The following is a 26164-nucleotide window of genomic DNA, read 5'->3' as shown; positions in this document are numbered from 1 at the left end:
AGTGTTGCAGCTTTGATGACATCATACTAGCTTACCTATCATTTACTTTTACTTTTCTTGACACCTATACTACTGACCGGGTACAGACAAATCTTGCCTATAACATACGTACGGTCCTTACCTAACGAACCGCTGCTTGACTGACAATGTTCCTCCATGCTCTCTGTTATTTGCATAAGTTGTTATTTAACTTGAAATGTTTTTGTTTTTGCACTCTGGGACAAAAGTTAGTTATAATAAAAATACTACTTGTGATATAAATAGCTATGTATTTGAAATATTAGTGGCACCATGCAGGTTTATTTCACTGCCATGTTTGAAAGATGTCGGTGTGACGCTAACCTATCTAACATTAACTCTCTCTTTCACCAACATTTACACTACCCATTAGGCACCGACAGATCTCACCCATAACCTACATATGATCCTTACCTAACGTAGCCACTCCTTTGACAATACCAACCTACTCATATACATGGATCTAATGGAGACATATGACATAAAACTGATACAATTTGGAAGCGAGCTGCCCTGCCGCATGGTTGGACAGGACTTTTGTTACTTCCATGCTCACAATCAGGGTAACAGATGGGAGCTATAAAATAAGCATATTGGACGATACGGACCCTCCTCCTCCCCCCCCCTCTCCCTGACTACAGACTCATGCCCCGGCCCGGACCTTAATCCCTCCTTTCTATTTTCCCTCTCTTTTAGATATTAGTCTAGACGGTCGCTAGACTGTAATTTTCCGCCCCCCCGGGTAATACCATAGCTTACCGAAAGTAAGCAAGAGAACACAGATTCACTCGAACCCACAAGGTGACTCTTTGACCACATTCTCATATCTGCGGGTCAAACAACAATTAGAACAACACACTGGTAACAACCACCTGACCCCTTCTTCCTGGTCGTTACTGTGCCTATAATTTACACTTACCTCTCTACCCCCATCTCTCTATCTCTTACTCTTTTTCCTCCTCTCTTCCTCCCTCTCCCCCCCCCCTTTTTTTTTTTTTTTTGGTCTGGTCTCCCCGCTGCGATGTGCCCTGATCTCAAATTTGTTTCCCTCAACACAAAGGGACTTAACTCGCCCGCGAAGCGAAGTATGCTACAGTCATACTTGAGGACACTTCGATGCGATGTGTCCTTTCTACAAGAGACGCACTGGCCCTCAGTTAATACCCCAACCCTGAAATCTAAGCACTACCCAGTGGTACTCAGTTCCACTTATCATGAGAAAAGTAGAGGCGTCTCAATCTGTTTTAGTGCGGCGGTGGCATATCAACAGATACATGTAGAGACAGACCCGGACGGGAGGTTTCTCCTGATGATTTGTAAACTCAACTCACACCTCTATACCCTCGTAAACCTCTATGCCCCAAATCAGGGCCAGATAGCCTTCTTGCGCACGTTGTTGCACTTTATAGAAGGCCTAAAACAAGGTATGCTGATACTTGGGGGCGACTTTAATTTAGTTTGGGACCCCCACTTGGACAAGAAAATCCCTGACGGTAAAATCCTAGATACCTACTCTAAATCCATGGCCCCTAAATTTCGAAACCTTATTTACCAATCTGCATTGTATGACGTGTGGAGAGCATGCCACCCAGAATCGAAAGACTATACATTCTTTTCGCCTCCTCATCGGTCATACTCAAGGTTAGATTACTTCTTTGTAGATTCTTGGTCCATGAATAGTATCACCAACTCTAGCATCCGCAGCTGCCCGTGGTCGGATCACGACGCTGTCATAATGTCCATTGACGTCCAGGGTACTGCACTGATCAGACCGTCCTGGAGGCTCCCCAAGTTTCTGTGGGAAGATGCCTCCTTTGTCCCTGAATTGACGGATAAGATTGAGGAATTCCTAGAGACTAACAAACCCAATCAGACTTCACACCAGATTAGGTGGGCGGCATTGAAGGCCTATATCAGAGGATTCTGTATAGCAAAGACAACTAAACTAAAAAAACAATGGGGCGCCCCACTCGGAAAGTTGACCTGCGACCTGAGGTCAAAGGAACAACAAAATAAATTGACCCCTACAGCTAGCCTGTCAGCTGAAATTCTGGACTTAAAGTCGCAGATTAAAAACCTGGAAACGGAAAAATTTAAACGTGCCCTTTCAAGATTTAAAATGGTCCTGTACTCCAAAAGTAACAAAGCTGGCTCAATGCTGGCGAACAAACTGAAACAGAAAGTAGCTGACTCCCGCATACCATTCCTCCACCACAAGGGGCAAAAGATCACTGCCCCAGACGAGATAGGGAAGGCTTTCGCGGACTTTTATGAGAGCTTATACAACATTGAATCTCATGAGAGTCCTGAGGTCATGCCCTCTCAGGCCATTTCCTCCTTCTTAAGAAAGTTGAATCTCCCCACAATCCCAGAGGAGGAAAGAGATAAGATTGCTGAACCTATCACTGAGATAGAAATAGGACTAGCTATTAAGCAATTAAAAACGGACAAAGCCCCGGGCCCGGATGGGTTCCCGGGACAACTCTACAAAAAATTCCAGACACAACTTAAACCTGTTTTATGCCACACATACAACGAAATTGGGTCGAGAGGTCAGATACTTAAAGAATACCTAGAAGCAACTATTGTTGCGATACCTAAGCCTGGTAAAGATCCATCCCACTGTAGCAATTTTCGCCCTATTTCACTGATCAACGTAGACATAAAACTGTACTCTAAGGTTCTCGCGGACAGATTGGCCCCCCTGTTGCCTTCCCTTATTGATACAGACCAAGTTGGCTTTGTATATGGTCGGCAAGGGCCAGATAATACTAGACGTCTGATATCTATTTTCTCTGAAACAAAAAGACAGTACACTCCCCTTCTGGCCCTGTCGTTGGATGCCGAAAAGGCGTTTGACAGGGTCAGATGGGAATATATGTGGAAGGTTTTGGAGACATTTGGCTTTCCACCTGAGGCTATAACCATGATCATGGTCTTGTATTCTAATCCAAGCGCCAAGGTCAGAGGGATGGGCTTTTGTTCCCCGTCTTTAAACATCTCTAATGGAACCAGGCAAGGCTGTCCATTGTCCCCCTTGCTATTTGCGTTAGTCATGGAACCCCTGGCAGAAATGATATGAACGTCACCTACTGTTGAGGGACTGAAGATGGGCTCAACTCATGAGAAAATCGCACTGTACGCAGACGATGTCACTCTTTTTCTTACAAACCCTGCAAGCTCGGTCCCTGCGGTCTTCTCCATCTTAGAACGGTTTAGTACCTTGTGCTACTACAAGGTAAACCTGTCAAAAACTGAGGCATATAGTATCAACCTGCCTAGCGACCAGCTCTTATTCCTACAGGAAATGTATGATTTCCACTGGTCCACAACGTCTATTAAACACTTGGGGATCCACCTAAGCGCAGACCTGGAGAGTATCCTATCATTAAATTTTGGTGCACTAATTGCGGAGCTACACTCTCTGACACGCAGATGGGACTTCAGAGAGATATCTTGGATGGGACGTATAGCTACGGTGAAAATGTCGCTACTCCCTAAGGTATTATACCTGTTCCGATGCATCCCGTTGAACATTCCACACAGCACCCTACAGCAAATCCATTGACTCTTTTCCAAATATGTTTGGATGGAAAAGACACCCCGAATTAGCTATAAAGTCATGCAGAGAGAATTTTCTAGAGGGCGGGTGTCTTTTCCAAATATATTTCTTTATTATGAAGCTACCAGATTGTCACAAATTACGGCCTGGGGCCCCGCTAAAGAGAAACCGAAATGGTACAGACTTGAGGAACTACACCTACCTGATGGTTTAGACCTCCCGAGCACCCTGTGGGTTCACAGACATAAACAACTAGTCGGCAAGGTCGTTAACCCTATAGTGCAGCACAATATTAAAACATGGCATGAACTCAGACACCACACAGAAATTGCCCCACACCCCTCGCCGATCCACCAGATGAGAGGTCTCTTGTGGGACCTCCCAAATGTCCATGTAGAATTTTGGGCACAACGCAATATTCAGGTGGTGGAGCATCTGTTCTCTGATGGCAGACTTATGACGGTTCACCAAATACTCAATTCACTACGGGGCTCTCCCATATGGCTGTACTCAGCCTGCTGCATTCCTGGAAATTTGGGGTTCAACCCTTAAGACCCCATTCTAAGTGGGAAGAGAGGTGGCTGCAGGAAATAGGAACGATGAAACCTCTTACATTCCACTACAAGGCTCTCTTACAGGATCACTCGGTGGGCCTCCCGAGCCAAATCAAATTATGGTGTAGGGAGCTAACTTTGAATATTTCAGACACAGAGCTGAGCGATGCAATTCAGCTGACTAAGAAAACGATCCACTGTATAACGATCTTCGAAAGTTATATGAAACTCATATTGCGATGGTACAGAGTACCTACCAAATTATCAAAAATGTTCACTGGCGCATCCCCAAGGTGTTGGAGAATGTGCGGAGGAGAAGGCTCTAATTCCCATGTTTGGTGGGCGTGCCCGAAGATTCGAGATCTTTGGAGAGATGTTGAAACGCTCCTACACTCTATGAATCTGACTTTGATATTGACACCAGGTCTGGCCCTTTTCCACATCCTGGACAAGACCTTGCCTAAATGTAGCAGGCATTTTGTGATATATGTTCTGGCGGCTACCAAGCTCTGTATAGCCAGAGCATGGAAACAGATTGCCCCACCTACAATTTCGGATGTTTGCGAGGTAATACACTATCTGGCCAACATGGAGAAATTTGCATACAGGTCACTAGAGTGGATGGAGAACTACTGGGAGATCTGGGAAGATTGGATTCAGATCCAGTGACCCTGGACACTTCTACATGTTGTTGTTCCTTTTCCCAGACATCTGGGTCGGGAGCCGTTGCAGGCGGATTGATGTGACCAACCCCCCCCCCCTTTTTTTTTTTTTTTCTTCACTCTCTTTTCCCCCACAATTCCATCGCTGACACTATTTCCTTTTCTCTGCCCCCTCTTTCCCCACCCTCCATCCTTTCCTAAACTTCCCTGACACCCCTCACGAGATGACTCCCTCACCCTCTTCCCTAAGACCTTCCCTCCCTACACAACACCCTTGAGTAGTTAGTGACGACCCAGACATTACTTCGCCATCTGAGAAGGGCGGTTATATTTGTCACCTAACATTTTTCACTGGACTCACACCCCGCTATTTGAACCCCTATTAAACCTGAAGATATTTCTTAACAAATGCTAAGACATATATGTGTTGTTTAAAGTATTATTGGACGTTTACCACTCATTACTGTATCTAGATGCCACATGTCAAAGCCATGTAAATACTCTGATGTCTTAGTGGAAAATTATTTTTCACTACTGTTGATTGATTGTATGCACTTTTGGTTTTCAATAAAAATATTTAAAATTCAAAAAAATAAAAATAAAACCTAACCTGCCTCACACTAACACCTAACATTACACTAAAATGAAATAAATTACATTAATTAAATACAATTAACTAAATTACAAAAAAATAAAAACCCTAGCCTACACTAAACTGCCAATGGCCCTTAAAAGGGCCTTTTGCGGGGCATTGCTCCAAAGAAATCAGCTCTTTTACCTGTAATAACAAAATACAAACAACCCCCCAACAGTAAAACCCACCACCCACACAACCAAACCCCCCAAATAAAATCCTATCTAAAAAACCTAATTACAGATCTCATAAATGCAATGAGATCTGATTAAACCTAAATGCTCAACCCATTTTATTAGGTTGTAGCTTCAAAACACAAAATCAGCTATTAAATATACACAAACCTTAAAAAGTAAATTCTCATACATTTTATACTCTGCGGTTGGTAAAAAAAAGTAAGTGGAAAAAATATTTTACAGTATACTGACCGTTTAAGCTATTGCTGCCTTGGATGATCATGGATCTCTTTTCTAATGTTTATTTTGTTGAATTAGGCTAGCAGTATTTTATATTTTACTTTATTTTTTCATACCAACCAATTGACAAAATACAGTGATTATAGGGTGTTGGAAATTTTAAATGTTTTTGTCACTTAAAGGGACACTGAACCCAAAATTTTTCTTTTGTAATTCAGATAGAGCATGCAATTTAAGCAACTTTCTAATTTACTCCTATTATCAATTTTTCTTCGTTTTCTTGCTATCTTTATTTGAAAAAGAAGGCATCTAAGCTTTTTTCTTGGTTTAGTACGCTGGACAGCACTTTTTTATTGGTGGATTAATTTTTCCACCAATCAGCAAGGACAAACCAGGTTGTTCACCAAAAATGGGCCGGCATCTAAACTTACATTCTTGCATTTCAAATAAAGATACCAAGAGAATAAAGAAAATTTGATAATAGGAGTAAATTAGAATGTTGCTTAAAATTGCATTCTCTATCTAAATCACAAAAGAAAAATTTTGGGTTCAGTGTCCCTTTAAACAAGTATTATACTTGCTATAGCTGGGGGGCGGTGTAGGCCTCTTTGCCATAAAATGGCCGGGCCTCTTTTTGGTCACACTCCGGCCCTGAAATTGTTCCAGAAGTCTTGTGGGTTGTTCAGATGTAACTTTGCAAACCTAAGCCGTGCTGCCATGTTCTTTTTAGAGAGAAGAGGCTTTCTCCTGGCAACCCTTCCATGCAAACCATACTTTTTCAGTCATTTACTGTCATGAACTTTAGCATTTAAAATGCTAACGGAGACCTGTAGAGTCTGAGATGTAACTCTTGTTTTTTTTGCATTTTCTCTGAGCATTTCTCTGACCTTGGGGAGTAATAACCGGGACGTCCACTCCTGGGAATATTGGCAACTGTCTTGAATGTTTTCCATTTGTAAATAGTCTTTCTCACTGTAGAATGATGGACTTTAACTTGTTTGGAAATGGCCTTATAACCAAGATCAATGGGCAGAAACAATTGCTTCTCTAAGATCATTGCTGATGTCTTTCCTCCCTGGCATTGCATTAACACACACCTGAATGCTCCAGACCAGCAAACTGCTAAAACTTCAGGCTCTTATAGAAGAGGTCACACTTGCTGATGATCAATTAATCAAGAGCTTTTGATTATCAGCACCTGGCTACTACATAGCCTCTTAATTTCTATGGAAGCAGTAAGTGTGTATTTAGTTTTTCACACATGACTTCTCTATTTTGGCTTTATTTTTGTTAAAGGGACAGAAAAGTCAAAATTAAACTTATATTTAAATAAATCATGACATGGTGATTGTGTAATATGTCATGTGTTGTTGTTCACCTGAGCTTGTATTTAGCTAATTATAAGACCTGCTAAGGACTAGATGATTGCTATTATGTCCTGATATGTAGAACCATAGAATTCAAAGAGGGTGTACTTTTTTCACATGACTGTATATCTATTTAAAAATACTTAGAACATATTCTGCTATGTACAGAACATTGGAAAGGAATACATAGTTAAAACCTTTATTAAAAATGAATATTGCATTAATATGTTTTTACATATTTTCATTTATTTAACTGCAATATATATTTATAAATACATATGTACACATAATATATATATATATATATATATATATATATGTATAAATATGTGAAGCCTCAAAACAGTAGGAGTAAATATAGACATAAAAGGTTTTTACAGCGCCTGGTACATCCACTATAACTGAAAGTATAAAGAAACTGAACAGTTCATGTAAATCCTTAGGATAAAAAGTCAGTCAGTGATGAATCGCCATATATCAGCTGGTATGAGATAGAGGATTGTATAAAATACCCTTACCAGATATTACCCCAATCTAATGAGGTAAGTATGCCGCACTGGGGGTATATGTAGATAGTAGAATTTCTTTCTAGATGCCGGAATAGCCACACGATCCGGCATCTAGAAAGAAATTCTACTATCTACATATACCCCCAGTGCGGCATACTTACCTCATTAGATTGGGGTAATATCTGGTAAGGGTATTTTATACCATCCTCTATCTCATACCAGCTGATATATGGCGATTCATCACTGACTGACTTTTTATCCTAAGGATTTACATGAACTGTTCAGTTTCTTTATACTTTCAGTTATAGTGGATGTACCAGGCGCTGTAAAAACCTTTTTTTGTCTATATATATATATATATATATATATATATATATATATATATCTGCATTGTAACCCTTTGCATTTAAAGGGACAGTCTAGTCCAAAATAAACTTTCATCATTCAGATAGGGCATGTAATTTTAAGCAACTTTTCAATTTTTTTTATCACCAATTTTGCTTTGTTCTCTTGGTATTCTTAGTTGAAAGCTAAACCTAGGTAGGATCATATGCTAGTTTCTTAGACCTTGAAGGCCGCCTCTTATCTGAATGCGTTTTGAAATATATTTTTTTACCACTAGAAGGGCATTAGTTCATGTGTGCCATATACATAACATTGTGCTCACGCACGTGGAGTTACCTAGGAGCCAGTACTGATTGGCTAAAATGCAAGTCTGTCAGTCAAAAGAACTTAAATAAGGGGGTCGTTTGCAAAGGCTTAGATACAAGGTTATCACAGAGGTAAAAAGTGTATAATTATAATTGTGTTGGTTATTCAAAACTACGGAATAGGTAATAAAGGGATTATCTATCTTTTTAAACAATACAAATTCTGGTGTAGACTGTCCCTTGAAGTAGATGAAAACTTGTAAAATCATATTTATGCAATATTATTTTTTTTATTTTTATTTTTTTTGCAATAACATTTTTTATTAAGGAAATACAATAACAAAAGTACAAACACAGGGGGGGGCGTGTCCGAACACCGACTCGAATGGCTGCTTTTCCACTACGGCTTTGAATCCAAGCAGATAAACCAGCTGTTTATCGCTTATTAGCATTACAATTCAAGGCTTCTCTTAACGCGACTGTGTTTCTTATCTCTAAAGGAGCAGAATTATACATTTTTTATACTTGTTTCCAGCCTGGCAGACCAGAACTTATGAGGTACGCAGCGGAGGCCTAACATTGGCCTGGATCCTCATTTGCCCTCCCCAGTTTCCTGATCAGTCAGGTCCAGCAGCTGAAAGAGCTGAGCAGCTATAAGAGCTGAATTTAAACTATAAGACATAGCAACTACTGTGAACTTTATCATAGTCATGGAGTCGACTCACGTAGCTCTACTGAAGGTGGTAGACCGTTTATTTCAGGAGCATTTACTGCGTTTTACTGAGACCCTACATTCCACATGGGGGAGTGTTTGCAAAAAAGTGACACCGAGATTGCAGCATACCTCGGAGGACAAATTAACCCTACAACAAGACACCTACTCTATAGAGCCTGCGGTGACAACATGCCGGGTGGTTTGTGCAGCGACATCCTTCCAGGGCACTGGGAGCAGCATAACAATGCATGGTACAGCTGACAGTTTCGTACAGAGGGAGAGTGAGGAGGTCGTAAAGAAAAGACAGGGAGGTATGTCCTAAAGCCCGGTTACCATTGAGACCCGCTCCATGACCCCAAACCTGCCTCGACCACAAAAAAGGGAGAAAGATCACCTAGCTGAAATGCCATATGGTCAGGACCCTACCTTACAGCTGATAAGAGCCGTCCGGAGTGAGATGGGGCATTACACCCGAATTGGAACTCAGAATCTAAGCCTGCAGCAGCGGGCACTTGAATCAGAGAGGCCCTTTGTTTCTGTATATGAAGCACAGTGCAGGATCACTTCCACACTCGAGATTCACCTGAGCGGTCTCAAACTGTCATTGTGCCCCAGATCAGGAGTGGGGTAATGTGTTACCCTGTTAACTAAGAGTCAATTAACCACTCGGTGGGACTGATACACTGACTCTCACACCTAGGGACATGTTATTTGTTAGATGTGCCTCCTATTCACTTAGTGATGGTCACATAAGTCTGTCTGTAATTTAGTTTAAGCTAACAATATGTGTCTGATATGTAGTATTCCACTTTTAATAACAGTTAACCATGCAATGCATATAGAGACATAGCCCATTTGGAGGAATTGATATTATGCACAGAGCTCTGTAATAATTGTGTCATTTGTCCCACCCCATGGAGTCCTTGTCTATTGTTCTTTCTTATATGCTTGTGTTAACCTCAATTTTACTTTTAAGTCTGCTGATAGGCTGGGTCCATCTAATCCCTCTGCCCTTCTAAGCGTTAACAGTCAGGTGGTTCAGCTCCTCTGACATTAGTATATCATCACAAGTATGTATGTTCATTGCTCCTTACTCCATATGATGTTATAATGTTGGCTTCAGAAAGACCAATCTCGGACCTCCTTTTACTGTCTGCAACATTGATATCTATAGCTAATTACATTAAGGTTTTCTTTTTCTTTTTTTTTCCTTTTTTTTTTTTTTTTTTCCAGCATATCACTTATTGTCTATATTCCTATGTATATATGCGGCAGGGGTCCAAGAGAGGCCCTATATGTTTAATAATTACGGAATGACCCCTATAGCCCCTCTTTCTACTCTTCTGTTATGTTTAAAGCCCAAGAGAGGCGATTGTTTATTTTAAGAGGGTACACGTTCTTTTTCATAGACCTTGATACTTACATTTGGGGGTCACTCCTCTTATTTTATCAGTTAACGTTCTATAAATAGAAAAGAGGAAAATATAGCTAATGTGGGCATAATTGTGATTATATTTCCTTATTGTGTGATATGTGTAATTTAAAACATACTGTAAGATCTATCTGAAAGCCTGCATTACCCGTTGCTACCTTTAGTATTGCAATAAGAAGGGTTTGGCTTCTTGTTAAGTCTAATTTTTTGTTTTACATTTTTCTTATTTGGAATTCTGTATGCTATATCCTCAATAAAAATTTAATATAAAAAAAAAAAAAAGTACAAACACAGGATGGTACATAATTCCTTATTGTTTTACATTTCTTTTGTTTCGCTCGTCAAGTACTTAACAATTTCAAGCTGTTGTAACAAGCCCCTATGGGAATGGCCAAATACGTGGTCACTCCCTTTGGGGGGAAGTCAGAGCAATCAACCAAGACATCATAATCAAAAGGGAAGAATAGGGGTAAATTCCCCCAGCTAGAGTCATTATTTAGCTATCTAACAAGATGTATGATAAAAGACTAAAGAGAAAGAAGGAGAATTAGTTATGTGAAGAAGTTAAAGAAGGGATGAGGGAAGAGAGAAGAAGGGAGAAAAAAAAAAATAAAAAACAGGAAGGGACTCCGAATAGTGGTGGGGGAGTATGGCAGAAGAGGTCAGGGACGGAGAGGGATTATGGGCTATCTAAGGAGGTTTAAGGAACCATGCATTCCAGATTGTCCAGTATTTGTCCATACGGTCGGTCCCATTGAAGAAGCCCTTTTCCATAGAGGCTAGATAATCGATCTGGTCTATGCTTGGGGCCTCTAATTGTTTCCAAGACCTAGCAATATACACCTTGACTGCAGTCAGGATTGTAACTCCTAACATTTGTTGGGGTTTCTGAAGGTCATGGAGTCCAATATGTAGCAGGGCAAGAGCAGAGGTCTGGGGGAGTGTCAAGCCTACCTTTGCAAGCAAGCAAAATGCCCGATTCCAGAGGGGGCAATCTTTGGACAGGCCCACCATATGTGGATATCTGAACCCAGTTGTCCACATTCTCTCTAACACTGTGGAGAGGCTGAAGGATAAATTCTGGCCAATTTATGGGGGGGTCAGGTACCATTTTAGAAGGACCTTGAAATATGTCTCAAGAAATGTAGTGCAGTGTATAGCATATTTAGTTATAGTAGTTTTGTGTTCCACATCTTGAGACGTGATCTGAATATTTATCTCTCTGCCCCATGCCTTGATCTGCCAGGGTATGTCTTCACTATAGTCATTGAGCAGAATTAAATGATGGTTTGTAAGTGGTCTTATTAATTTGTTCCCTGTTTTCCAAAGATTTTCCCAACTAGTACTTTCTCTCAAATTTGTTTTGGGGAATCCCCATACTTGACAAAAACCTAGTATTCTATAGCTTTCAAGCATAAGCCACTTGGGAGCCAGAGCTACAAACTCTACAATTTGCTTGGAGGTAAGTAACCTTTTTTGCTTATATAGATCTCCAACTTCCGTGAAATTCCAGGAGAACCATTCTGACTTGTGGATGTCTGGAAGGCCCGTCAGTAACCCCTGGAGCCCATGAATAGGCGAGGGATGTGGAGAAATTCCCTTGTGGTGTCTAAGTCTATGCCAAGCATGGCAACTATCCAAGATTATGTCATTTGTAAGTGGCAAATCTGACAATCTATGTTTAGGAATCCATATCAGGTCATTCAATTTAAGATCCCTGGGAAGAATAGCCGCCTCAAGAAGATACCATGCTGGTTTTTCGCCGTCATTGCTCCAACCAGTGATATGAGTTAATCGGGTAGCATCATGATACAGATAGATATTAGGGAAGGCGATGCCTCTCTTGTTAATTGGCAACTAAAGAATAGGGTTCACCACTCTTGGCAATTTCCCTTTCCATACATATTTGATGAATAGAGAGTGTAGTGGGGAAAGATACGATTTCGGGATTGAAAAGGGTATGCACCTAAAAAGGTACAAAATCTTGGGTAGGATGGCCATTTTCAAAGTGGCGATACACCCCATCCATGAGATTTCTCTAAAATCCCACCTATGTAGAAGACTTTTGATTTCCAGGATTAACGGTTCAAAATTACACCTAATGACTTTATTGATGTCGGGGCCTAGTAGTATTCCTAAGTGCTTTATAAGATCCGTATTCCAAGTAAAGGAAAAGTGGTTCTTAAGATCAGATAGTACTTCTGGGTCTGCATTAATTGCTAGAGCTTCAGTTTTAAGAATATTTACTTTATAGAGGCTTAGGGTGCCAAAAAACTTCAAGGTCTTAAAAACTTCCTCAGTTGAAGAGCTTGGGTTGGTTAAAAGAATGGTTGTCGTCTGCAAAAAGAGCAATTTTTTCGGTGCAGCCATCTATTGTGACCCCATCTATTTTCTGAAAGAGTCTGATCTCTTGGGCCAAAGGTTCCACAGCTAAGGCGAAGATCTAGGGAGAAAGTGGACAGCCCTGACGTGTACCGTTTGTTATGGAGAAGGCTCTAGAACGAACTCCCTTAATTGTTGCAAATGGGGCGGAATACAAAGCTTGGACCATTGTAATAAACTGTGGGGGGAACCGAATGACTTCAGAACTTGTCACAGATAGTCCCATCGCACCCTGTTGAATGCTTTTTCAGCATCTAATGACAGGGCTACGATGGGAAGTCCTGATTTAGCTAACTCAGAGAACAGCTGAAGTAATTTGCGAGTATTATCTGGGCCTTGTCTACCATAAGAAAAACCTACTTGGTCTATCTGTATTATGGAGGGCAGTAAGTGGACTATCCTGTTGGTGAGTAATTTAGAGTAAAGCTTCACGTCAAGGTTAATTAAGGAAATAGGCCTGTAACTGGTGCAATATAGCGGGTCTTTGTTTGGCTTGGGAATCGTAATTATTGATGCTTCGAGGAACTCTTTTGAGAATCTACCCAGTTCTGCTACCTCCATGAAAAGAGAACGCAAAAGAGGTACTAGATGCAGTCTAAATGTTTTATAGAAAGAGCCTGTAAAGCCATCTGGCCCAGGGGATTTATTCGGTTTGAGCTGTTTAAAGACATTACAGATTTCCTTGGAAGTGAACGGCTTTAATAGTGAACTTCTCGAGTCCTCAGAAAGTGTAGGAAGCTTGAGAGTACCTAAGGACCCTTGTATCAGATCTGGAGAGGAAGTATCTAGATTCTATGAATCAACAAGATTATACAGCTTGTAATAGTAGTTAGCAAAGGCATTTCCAATAGCGTAAGGCGCTAAGATTTTGGATCCGTCTATATCCAGTGCTTGAATCCTGGAGTGTGCCGTTCTAGCATTGAGTTTCCTGACCAGGAGCTCATTCCCCTTATTACCTTTATAGTACATGAGTTGTTTAAACCTTGCCAGGGTGGCTTTGGTCTTAAGTTCCAGTTGAAGAATTTGCCGCCTAAGAGTGGCAATTTCGTCAGAAATTGGAATGGTGTTTTTTTTTTGTTAGTTCTTTCTAGGTTCCTCAATTCTACAACTAATTGACCTAGGGGACCCCCATTTTTTTCTATATTTGGCCGATTCAGAAATACAGAACCCCCTTATGTTGCCTTTAGCGCCGCCCATATAGTTTGGAAAGAAGTCTGGCCAGTTTTATTAAATTGGATAAATTCAATAAGCGCACTTGTGAGAGAATCTCTGAAACCCAGTTCCTCCCAGAGGTAGCTGGGAAACCTCCACATGTGTCCCCCCTTGGGGTTCACAGACGGAGAGATTTCGAAGGAAACTGCATCATGATCCGACCATGGGCAGATATGAATACGGGATTTGGCAAACTTGTTGAGCAGCTTAGAATCTAGGAGGAAGTAATCTAACCTGGAATTAGTTTGATGTTCCTTGGGGTTCACAGACGGAGAGATTTCGAAGGAAACTGCATCATGATCCGACCATGGGCAGATATGAATACGGGATTTGGCAAACTTGTTGAGCAGCTTAGAATCTAGGAGGAAGTAATCTAACCTGGAATAAGTTTGATGTGGGTTGGAAAAAAAAGTAAAGTCCCTGTCTTCAGGGTGACAGGACCTCCAGACATCATATAGTTCATGTCGCATGGAAATGGACATAAATTTAGCAGCTGAGGAGCTAGTATATGGATCTATAGTTTTACCCAGTGTGAATTTTTTTGTCAAGCCTAGGGTCCCATACAGTTTTGAAATCTCCCCCCACTATAATATGTCCTTGTCTTACCAATTTCGCTTTGTCCAAAACTTTGTTGATAAACTGAGTTTGTTGTTGATTTGGGGCATAGAGGTTAACTAGGGTGTATAGTCTACTGTTGATTTTACATACAAATATAATAAATCTACCCTCTGGGTCACTTTCTAAGTAAAGTTGGTTAAATTGGAGGTCTTTATGAAGGAGTATCCCTACACCTCTAGTTTTGTCAGTGTACAAAGCTGTCTTATAGTCTGGATAAAGAGACGACTTATAGAGATTGGTTCGGTCTGTAGTCCAGTGGGTCTCTTGAATAAATAAAACATCAGCTCTAAGTTTCCTACCATATGCAGTTAGGAGGCTGCGCTTGGTAGGCAAGTTCAGACCCTTTGTATTCAAGGTAAAAAACCTTAAAGGGGTCGCCATGGGGGGAGTAGGGGGAGGGATGAGAGAAAAAACAGGGGGGGGGAGAGGAAAGGAACAAGAGGAGAAGTAGAGTAGAGGGAGAAATTAGAATAAAGAGATCATAAAGATAAGTAAAAGAAGGAAGAAGAAATGTGGTAAAATTACCACAATGGTATAATGACTAGTAAATTAAATAAGGTGGGGATTCTTAAAGATCCATAAGTTTACGTCCGTAAACTTGAGTATACTTGGGGGGGTAAGCAGGGCCGCACTGGAAAGGCCATGGAAGTGAGTGTGTATGAAAGAAATGGCAAAGAGAATAGAGGTAGAATAAGGGTTAAAGTGCAAAACCATAAACTACCCTGAAGTGTGTGCAGTTTAGATTAATGTAGAAAGTATAAGTAGAGGAGTGAGGGTGGTGCCCTCCCCTAAGTAATATGTATATGAGATCCAGATAAGAGGGGGAGAGTGTGGAAGGAGACTTGTTAATTACAAGTGGTGCAATGTAGTGTCTATAATTGGACTATGTATTCTCGTTAGTGACCAAGAGGGGGAGAGTAGGAGGCTGACACCCTGTATTGACAGGAAGGTGAATAATAACAAAAACATTGAACGTGTAAGCAAGACATTGTCTAATAACTGACAGGAATATGTCAAGCATAAAGATAACAGTCAACTCAAACCATGGGGAAATACCCCGCTAACAATTGATTTATGTGGAGTTAGATAGCTTTGAAACTTCGCCATGACGCTAGAGATTCCACCTGAGATGCATTAAAAACATTTATATATAAGAATAGTGTGGACTTGTAAAGATACGTATGTAACTAAGCTGGTGAAAATATAAAATATGACAAAAATTACCATTCTATATCCTTATGTTGTACCAGTCTCCCAGCTGGACGTAGCGACACCTCTCAACCATCTAAGGAGTTGAGAAATTAACTAGCTAAAGTGTCTTGTGTCGCCTCATCCCCCAAAGAAAGAGGCACAGATGCCACATCATTGCAGATAGATTGAAGCTTTATATTTAATATAGGGAACAAAGTCAGCATATCACCATGATCCAGTCTCGGGGTAGACCACATCGACATCACACACTAAGTTAAGGAACCATAATAGTGAGTGTATGTAAAAACCCTATGCCAATCTGTCTCACTCAAGAAGGATCATGCTGAAAATCTCGTCATAGAGTAAGTTTAGGAATAAACATGCATAACAAACAGTATATATGGCAAACCTGCAAGTAACATTGGTATCTTTGAGTTCACTGTGTCTAGACAGCAGCACGTCCAGGAGTCCAATAACGAGTATTTACACTAGAGTCCTTCATGTATTAGCGAAAAAGAGTCCATTAAACACATTACATGACACAGTCAATTTCTGAGACATATTCTGACACAGTCTATTTCTGAGACATATTCTGCAAAGTTATGAGAATGTGCAATTATATTTTGTTGTTCAATAGCAAGGTCTTCCTGCTTACGTCAAGCGCTTTGGTCCTCTCTCCCATTTCAACTAAGTCTTTTTTGAGATCTGCCACTGAGCATTTGATAGTAGAGGTCAGATTATCCTGCAGATCGTTTAGCCTCTTGGTCAGAGTGTCAACAATATCTGACCCTGTAGGAAGCTATTATTTTTATTTCTTGAGGGCTGTGACATTGTAAAGCTATAGAGGAACTGGTGAGACAGGGTATTTATTTATTTCCCTGAATATGGCATAAAGGAGGACAACAGAAATTCGGAAAGTAACAATGGATAACTGGATCTCATCCTAGATTATGAGAAAAAGCATATGGTTGAGGGAGGGCACCTAGTCCCAGTCTTTTTCACCCCAACATGGTGGTTGCGGCTTTCTTATATAATTGTAAATTCAATGGAGGATCAGATTATATGGTGTGTTATACTATGATCTGCAGGGGCCGTATGTTAAAAGCCCCAATATGTGTGTGGCATCTAGTTTAAAGTCGATAAAGGGAGGAGTATCCCTGTCATTCTTGTATAGGCAGCAGTTGAAAGATGGTCATTGTTCGCGCCACTTTATGAACTAGATATACAATTAAGAGAAACAGTTCAAGGGTATATGTTGCTGGGATCAGGTTAAGTAATGTACATATCAAGGGGGATTGCCTTCATGTAAAATCCTGCAGTCTGTGGATTGGCAGCGCTTAGTGTGATTCTGGCTTTTGGTATACTCACAGCCTCTTTGCAAGGCCCTTCCCGTTTGGGCCCAGTCCTATGAATTGCTGCCTTCAAATCCGTGCCTTATTTCCCTTTATTTAGCTTCAGGCACCTCCTGTCTGGCTATTGGAAGGTTCACTGCCTTTGAGGGTCTTGCTATTTACGGCTTGCAACATCCATTGTAGCCCGCAGCCAAGGCCTTTCCTAAGATCACTCCCGGTTCTCCTAGATGGTCTTATGTCGTTTCTACTTTTGTCCCCAAAAAACTGCTGAATCGGAGTTCACAGGGGTTCACAACCACTATCCCAGTGATTGTACAGAGTTTTATTACTTTTTAGGTGCTGCTAGTCGCGTTTATCTAGATAAAACAGACAGAGCTCCTTCTAAGCACGTCTGCTCTGTATGGCCACAGGCTCTGCCCCCCTCCCCACAATATTATTTTTTAATAAAGTGTTATACTGTGTATTTACTGTAAATATGTCACATTCCAGTGTTCTGCACATAGCAGAATATGTTCTAAATATTTCTAATTAAGTATATATATATATATATATATATATATCTGTGTATACCTATATATATATATATACCCTATATAGAAACTTCAAAGTAAGAAGAGGCACTCACAGGTCTTAATGAACATCATTTTATTATTCTTTCATCAATACATTTTCAGTCAATGTTTCGGTCCTGGCAGGGACCTTTTTCAAGACTGTCCCCCTTTGTTTATAGTGCTGCGGAATCTGTTGGCGCTCTACAAATAACCGATAATAATAATAATGACTGTTTTCTAGTGGTAGGTCACAGGATATGTTCAGCATATATATATATATATATATATATATATATATATATATATATATGTGTATAGATATATATTGTACCAAAATACTATCATATATATATATATATATATATATATATATATATATATATATATATATATATACATATGTATTTATGAATAAAAAGAACAAATTCTTCTATGTGCAGAACATTGGAATGTGCAATATTCATTATTTTCATGTCATGTTAGAGCACATGAGAATATGCAATTGGGTTTGCGCACAAGTAGGGTGTTTTGTCCGCTTTTTTGCTCCATTGACTTCTATGGGGGAATAGGATATCGCACATGATATTGTAAACGCTGGGTTAGCGTGAGAGCAATAACTTTTTACTTTCAACTCGTAATACCATCGCAACCCGACTCACGCAAAGAGTTTACTTCTAGAGCAATTACTGCTCTAGTGAAAGCACTCCTCTCATAATCTGGTCTATATATGTATTATTTATATTAATTTTCATAATAAAAAAAACACCTCTCCCTTTCCTGCAAAACATAGTACCTACCCTGTGCTAAGAGGGTCCTAAGTAGGTAACCCTGATGTCTAGTGGTGGTGGGAAGCTTTATATGGCCACAGTACCCCATCCATAATCATAATTTATATTGACACTTGAAGGCAAACTTAGCTTTCTATAAAGCTGATCTCTCCTCACCTCTCATACTGATCCTAGGGAACTGCCCTTAGAATTTGTTTTTAAACATAATAAATTTATAAATATGTATTTTGTAAAAAAAAAAATAATAATAAAAACTATAATTATATAAAAAAATATATATATATAAAATCTATAATTCGATCCTATTACTAACCCGAAAAATAAACTGATCCCCTTTTCCAAGTTGCATGGAAAGGTTATAATCTTAATTGCTCAGCACATTAGTGTAAAGTATTTGGCTCTGGAAGCTCACTTCCTGGAGTGTATTAAATTAACTTTCTGTTTTGCACTGTAGGGGTTAAAATACAGCTGGAAATCATGATTGCTCAACTCCCTCTAAAGCTAATAGGCCACCTTCATAATTAACTATCCAATCACTGTGCATCATTTTGCACAGCGATTGGATAGCTTAGAGTACTCAATAATATCTGTCTACAATTGACCTCTCTTATGGAGACCAGGAAGGTTGACTCTACCAGGCTTTTTTCAGAGGTGTGTCCCTAAACTACTGTTGATTTGTAAAACCTTTAAAATTGTGCTAAAAATTACATGATTTAAATCATAATAAAAAAGTTCTGCGATACTTGCTCTCTTCAATTATTGTCACAATTTGTTTTGTTCGAAACACAACAAACAAAATATATCACTCTTAATTGTTTTACCTTATAAAACTTATTGTATTTGTAGTCATTAAAGGGTCAGTCAGCACCAGAATTGTTGTTGTTTAAAAAGATAAATAATCCCTTTATTTACCTCTGTGATTACCTTGTATCTAAGCCTTTGCAAACTGCCCCCTTATTTTAGTTCTTCTGACAGACTTGCATTTTAGCCAATCAGTGCTCACTCCAGGGTAACTTCACGTGCATGAGCTCAATGTTATCTATTTGAAACACATGAACTAACGCCCTGCATTCATTTTAGAGGCGGCCTTAGAGGTCTAAAAAATTAGCATATGAGCCTACCTAGGTTTAGCTTTTAACTAAGAATACCAAGAGAACAAAGCAACATTAGTGATAAAAGTACATTTAAAAGTTGTTTAAATTTACATGCCCTATTTGAATCAAGAAAGCTTATTTTGGACATGACTTTCCCTTTAATAATATGATTTCTAGCCTAGCAAAATCCTTATTGCACTTTACTTCCAAAACTTCAGCTCCCAATGCGCTAAATGTAATTTTAGAAACATTTACATGTATACGGTTTCCATAAGCATAGTAAATGACTAATTGACTTTGCTATCCTAGACAGACATCTGTTCTCTCCCACATATTTGTTCAATGTTCTTTTCCTGTGAAGCAGACATTAACTAAAAATGTTTCATTTCATGGATGACCAAAAAACACAAAAAAAAAAGGGAATACCAGCCCATGTGCTGCTCTCATTTAAATAAACATTTTGCTATACAAGGCTACTGAATCATAACTAATGCTTCTGTGTTGGGGAAAAAAAAGTGACAAGTCATAGGTGGACCATAATATGTCAAATGTAGGTTTTGAATGGAAATATTGTACAACATAGCTATAAACGGATGAAAATTATTGTTCATAGAGATAATGATATGGTTTAGTGTACTACAACTGCTTGCGGTATTAAAGGATTCTAGGAAATTCAATCTAACTATAGATAAAATACACAAAACTTGTTTGTAACAAAGTTATTTAAAAAAAAAAAAAACATTGTTTCTTACGGCTCCATTTATTAAAGAGACATTAAAGGAACAGTCAAGTCCAAAATAAACTTTCATGATTGAAATAGGGCATGTCATTTTAAACAACTTTCCAATTTACTTTTATCACCAAATTTGCTTCATTCTCTTGGTATTCTTAGTTGAAAGCTAAACCTAAGTAGGCTCATATGCTAATTTCTTAGACCTTGAAGTCCGCCTCTTATCTGAATGCATTTTGACAGTTTTTCACCACTAGAACCGTTAGTTCATTTGTGTTATATATATAACATTGTGCTCATGCACATGAAGTTACTTAGGAGTCAGCACTGACTGGCTAAAATGCAAGTCTGTCAAAATAACTGAAATAAGGGGGCAGTTTGCAGAGGTTTAGATACAAGGTAATCACAGAGGTAAAATGTGTATTATTATAACTGTGATGGTTATGCAAAACTGGGGAATGGGTAATAAAGGGATTATCTATCTTTTTAAACAACAAAAATTCTAGTGCTGACTGTCCCTTTAAACTCTAAGGGCCAGATTACAAGTGGAGCGGTATTAAACGCTTCTGCTCACATGCTAACTCCGCTAGAAGTAAGGTTTTTGTGGATGTTTGGTAGCATTCGTATTACAAATTGAAAGTAAAACATTTTCACTCCCGCTCTAGCCCTATGCGCACAAAAAGCTGAACTTAGAATTTTGCAATATATACATATATATTAGAACATTGGAATGTGAAATATTTACAGTAAATACATAGTTAAAATATGAATAATGCATCAACATTATTTTTTATGTTTTCAGCTACTTAACTGCAAAGGGCTATCTAAAAAAACCTACTCTAAAAATTGCCCTTAGAAGGGCATTTAGTTATTTTGTTGCCCAAAAAGAAAAAACAAACAAACCCGAAAAAAGCCTATCTCTAAACCCCAAAGACAGTGCTCACCAAACTTGAATGCTGTGGTGCTCCACTTCTATCCCGGTGGCGGTGTTCCATCTTTATCCTGGAGGCAATTCTTCTGTCTTCATCCATCTTCTTTTCTTCTTACCTTCAGATCTTCCGTCCACTGCGTCTTCTTAATGCGGTCACCAAAAGCACACAGAATTTTGAATACAAGGCACCCCTTTTATGCAGGGGTCCCCTTGCATTCCTAATAGATTTGTTTTTTTTTTCTTTTCTTTTTATTCTTTTATTGAGGTTTAAAAAAACAAAAAACAATATTCAGAACAAATATATTATACTGTGGTTATTGCAATATGTAAACAGTATAATATCAACTTATGACAATTCTGCAGTTGTGATGACCTAAATAAAAGGTAATTTATACAGCAATACGAGTTCAATCATCTTAATTTGAAACCTCATTTTTAGTTTAAGTATTTCCTCTCGCCGTCTAAGGGATCGCTTATGTACCCCTGAAATCCTGTTCTATACTAAGAGGAATTATAGTGATATAGACAGTCACTTTTGGACCATTACACAGTGGCAAAAATATAATATGAAGAATTAGAGACTTAGATTAGCAAGTGGTGTTAAAATTAAGTATAGAATATGTAAATATATGTAAATTAAGAACTTATGATATATAAGAGAAGAGTAATTTATACCACTAAGCAATATACTATGCAGGTGATAAGCAATTAGAGTGGAAATATTTTAGCAAATAAATTACATAGATGACCCACAGACCTTAAAATATTTTATAGCCTAGGGAATATTGACCCAGAGGGAAACATGAATTCAGAGCAATAATGCGTGATAGTCATGAATACTACTTGCCGGACCTTATTTCAGTCTAGATAGCCTATTAATGAGGTACTGATACCCAAAAGTGGAGGTAAATATGAGTAGGCAGCCCAATTATTAGACTAGGGAATCCTACGCTATATGTTACATATCAAACTAAAATGGGCCTGCATTATTAGTCTAATAGTGAAGTTTGCTTGTGCTTTAATATATATTCACAGGACACTGCCTTGGCCGCCGGCAAAGCCCAGCAAACTTGAAATAGCATGGTACAGACTAGTCAAATGCCACTAATTACCATCATCATTCGGATGAACAATTACTATAGCACTTTGATACATTATAAGGGCAAGCTATATAGGCTAAAAAAAAGAGGGAAGGTCAACTGAAGTTTAATCTTTGGATGGTATAGTTCTGTATCACTCTGCAGGGGATGATTAAGATAATAAGGGTAAGGTATAGGTCGTAAAAGAGCTGAGCTATACAAAGTTTACTAACCCCTTTCGATCTATAGGTAATACATATTAAGTTTTGACACACATAACCAACATTGGGAATTGAGGGTAGAATCCAACTGTTGTCTTATCTGTCAGTATCAGACACATAAGCCTATCTACGTGTGAAAGGAGGACCCTAGAGGTATAAACTTTGAGCTATGTTTTAGAAAGACAGTTAAGTGATAAATGGTTTAATTTAATTTTGAGGATATCTTAGATATAAGTCCTCCCTGTGGAAGACTTATTGGTAGAACTTCATGGCTATTAGCAGATATGTATAAGGCCTCTATTCATGTTATATACTAAGCATCAAGAACAAAATAAAATAATAAAATCACTCAAACATAATAACGGAGGTGTCCAAACATAAACATGTACACAAACTCATTATAGCAGTTTTCTAGTATCAAGCAGAAGAATCTTCTTTTTAACCCTCTCCTGTTCATGATCGTGAAGTGTTAGAGGCCATTGGCCACTTCTGCAGACCCTTAGCAGTAACATACGCTGATATGAGAGAATTACCCCGGGGAAGTAACCTCAATTGGTGCAGATCATAAGTTACAGCAGCTTGATGCAGCTGGTATCTGAGAATATTGCTGCTCTTCAGAGAGGAGATCTCACTAAGGAAGGCTCCATCTGAATCTGTACGTTGTCGTTCTTTCCGTTGTGTCAGTGACAGTTCCATTTAGGTTAGGGCCACAGAGTCTCCCAAGCTCTGCAGTGTAATCTTTGCCATAAGGATCCACTATTTGCTCAAACGGAAGGTAACTATCCCATGTCGGGTCAGGAGATATGTGCCATTCCGTTGCATTATGTAAGGTAGGCTCATCTTTAATAATCTGATTTCAAACTTCAGATTTTTGGGGTATCAGCTTAATGTGATCATCATTCATTGATAGTTCCTGGAGTAGAGGGGCCAATATTCTCTGGAGGCTCTATTTCATCTTTTGAAAGTAGAAATCCAGAGCAGACTGTATATGATCCTCCCATTCTTCCAGCGCCGCCATTACAGGTTCCCCTAGGAAATCTTTCAGGCCCTAAGGGAAAGACAACACTGTTGTTCTGCGACAGACTTTGCAGGTTTGTAGCGTGTGCAGTCTGTGAGTGAGGGTGAAACACTAAACATGCAGCAGTTGGTGTCGACCTGCTTAACCTGGTTTACCGGGGGAGGGTGTCAAGATCCAGATGATAGGCCGCTATCTTAGAACTTAACGGTCCAGAACCAAGTTTGTAGATCATGCATGCAGCTAGGAGACAATCCATCTGATGCTCCGGTATACAGAGAATCTCTAGTCATAAAGCATGGATGTGTGTCAGGACTCTGTCAGCTTCCTGTGTTGTTACACCTGTTCACTTACCTGCCTGTCACAAACTCAGCATCTGTTAACCCAACCCACTTCCTCTACTTAATGCTCACACAGGCAAGCTCAGGTGCTTAGTTAATTTGTTTGTATCTTGTAAGCTACTGAGCTCCAAAGAATCCTCTGTTCTAATTGTCCTCCACGGATTTCTTCTAACCAGAGGATAATTTGTTTTCACCTTCTCTGCTTATGGAAGCTGTTATCAAGTACTCTTTATTGATACCAACTAATCGCAAGTATATTGACTTTATCTGCTTTGGTTAATTGTCATTGGATATAATACAGACTATCTCTGCATATGTTGCTGTTTTCAACCTCTCTCTGCAGTTACAACTAGCCGCAATATTTGTCTATACTTGCTTCCTGTAAATTGCCATCTAATATGATACAGTGGAAACCCTCAATTATACAGAAGTTCCTACTTAATCCAAGTTTGTAAATGGACTTTGTTTTACTTACCATACTACTTATTTATTGGAAATTTACTATGTTCTCCGTAACTGGAGTTAAGTCACACCCACTTGTTACCTGTCAGTAAAGCTAAACCTCTCATTGGTGATTCAGTACTCCGGTCTCTAACCTCTACCTTCTAGCGGATCATAACTTCTGATACAGCACACATATCGCACTCTGTACAGAGCTGACTTCTAAGCATCTGTCCTCATCCAGTCAGGGAATATGATCTAATCTTTTCGATGTAATTCCTCTAGTAATCCGTTAGTCAAACTTACTACAAGATTTCCCTGTGAATGCACTAGTGACACTCCCTCCTGACATCATCGTCAGTTTAAAGCAGTTTGATACATTGAATGAATACCGCAGCAGCAGTTTGAGTTACTTAATTACACTCTCCTTTATTCCTGCAACAGCAAGAGTATATTTGATTGTTGCTGAACTTTATGAAGTATCCGAACAACTTCACTTAACGCATAATACAGATCTAATTATATATTTTGATCTAGTGCCAAGTGATACATATATCTATATTTATTTAAGTTCTGCAGTTGAGATACTTTAAGATACATACCAGGTCTAATTTACATCAGACCTTACAATGTGGATGCAGCATGTCATAGAATAAGCGGCAAATATTCTAGTCTTCGCTACAAGCTTCAATTTTTTGCAGCCATTGCATTCGCAGCCTGAACCAGTGTCTATTTGCTGATTTTTATTTTAAAATTCAAATCAGACAATAGAAAACGTTTTCATTCTATTGGCTGATTTGAATTTTGAAAATGAAAATCAGCCAATAGGGATGCAAGGGTACCCCTAAATAAAGGGACTACTTCACATTCAAAATTCAGTGTGCAGAGGGTGACAGCATGAAGAAGACATTGGGGATGGAAGGGAAGCGTTATGTGAAATGCAAGTCAGGGGACCAATACAAGAGCCTTGTCTCTCTTTTGTAACCTGCCAACCGAGCTCGATTTCAGTGATACCATATTGGGGAAGGGGTGATTTGGCTTTCAAGCGTTATCTACTGAGCTAATGCTAACTATAATTTGAGCTCCCGGATTGAAGGAGCCTAGCTTATTTTGAATTTAGTGATATGCTTTGACACCTATATATTCTATACCTCCCTAGTGGACTTATAGTGGCACATATTATTGGCTATATAGCCTTGCTCTGGTTGTGTTTTTTTTAACTTAATCTTATGTGTGTGTTTGCATGACTGATAAACTTAGTAAAATGAATATGTATGTGGTATTGAGAGTTTAATACTTACTTCATAAGGTAGTGATATTATAATTATAAAAACAGGGTCCAGCACACTTTTTTCTTTGTATGCCTATGTACAATTTAATTGTAATTGTTAGTATTTGTGCTTACACCCTGCTAGGGGAGAATTTGGAAAACTACCTCTTGATAATATTTCTCATGGGGATTTTTACACCCCTCCTCCAATGTTTTCTCTTTGCAAGAATGTCTTGCTTCAAACAGTATGAATAAAAAAATAATAGACTAGGCTTGAGAAAGGGCACACGCCGGAAACGTCGCCTGTATGTTCACTGCTTGTAATTAAAATTGTTAAAATATACCCGGAGTGCTGCAGTCATTTCTACATTTTCTAAAAAAATAATAGAGTCATTGGAGTAGCGTTACCATATGTTGAGCGGACATGTC

Source organism: Bombina bombina, chromosome 9 (genome assembly GCF_027579735.1).
Source record: "Bombina bombina isolate aBomBom1 chromosome 9, aBomBom1.pri, whole genome shotgun sequence".
In the NCBI taxonomy this organism is placed as follows: Eukaryota; Metazoa; Chordata; class Amphibia; order Anura; family Bombinatoridae; genus Bombina; species Bombina bombina.
The sequence above is the reverse complement of the archived record's forward strand: the minus strand, read 5'-3'. Positions refer to the sequence as shown.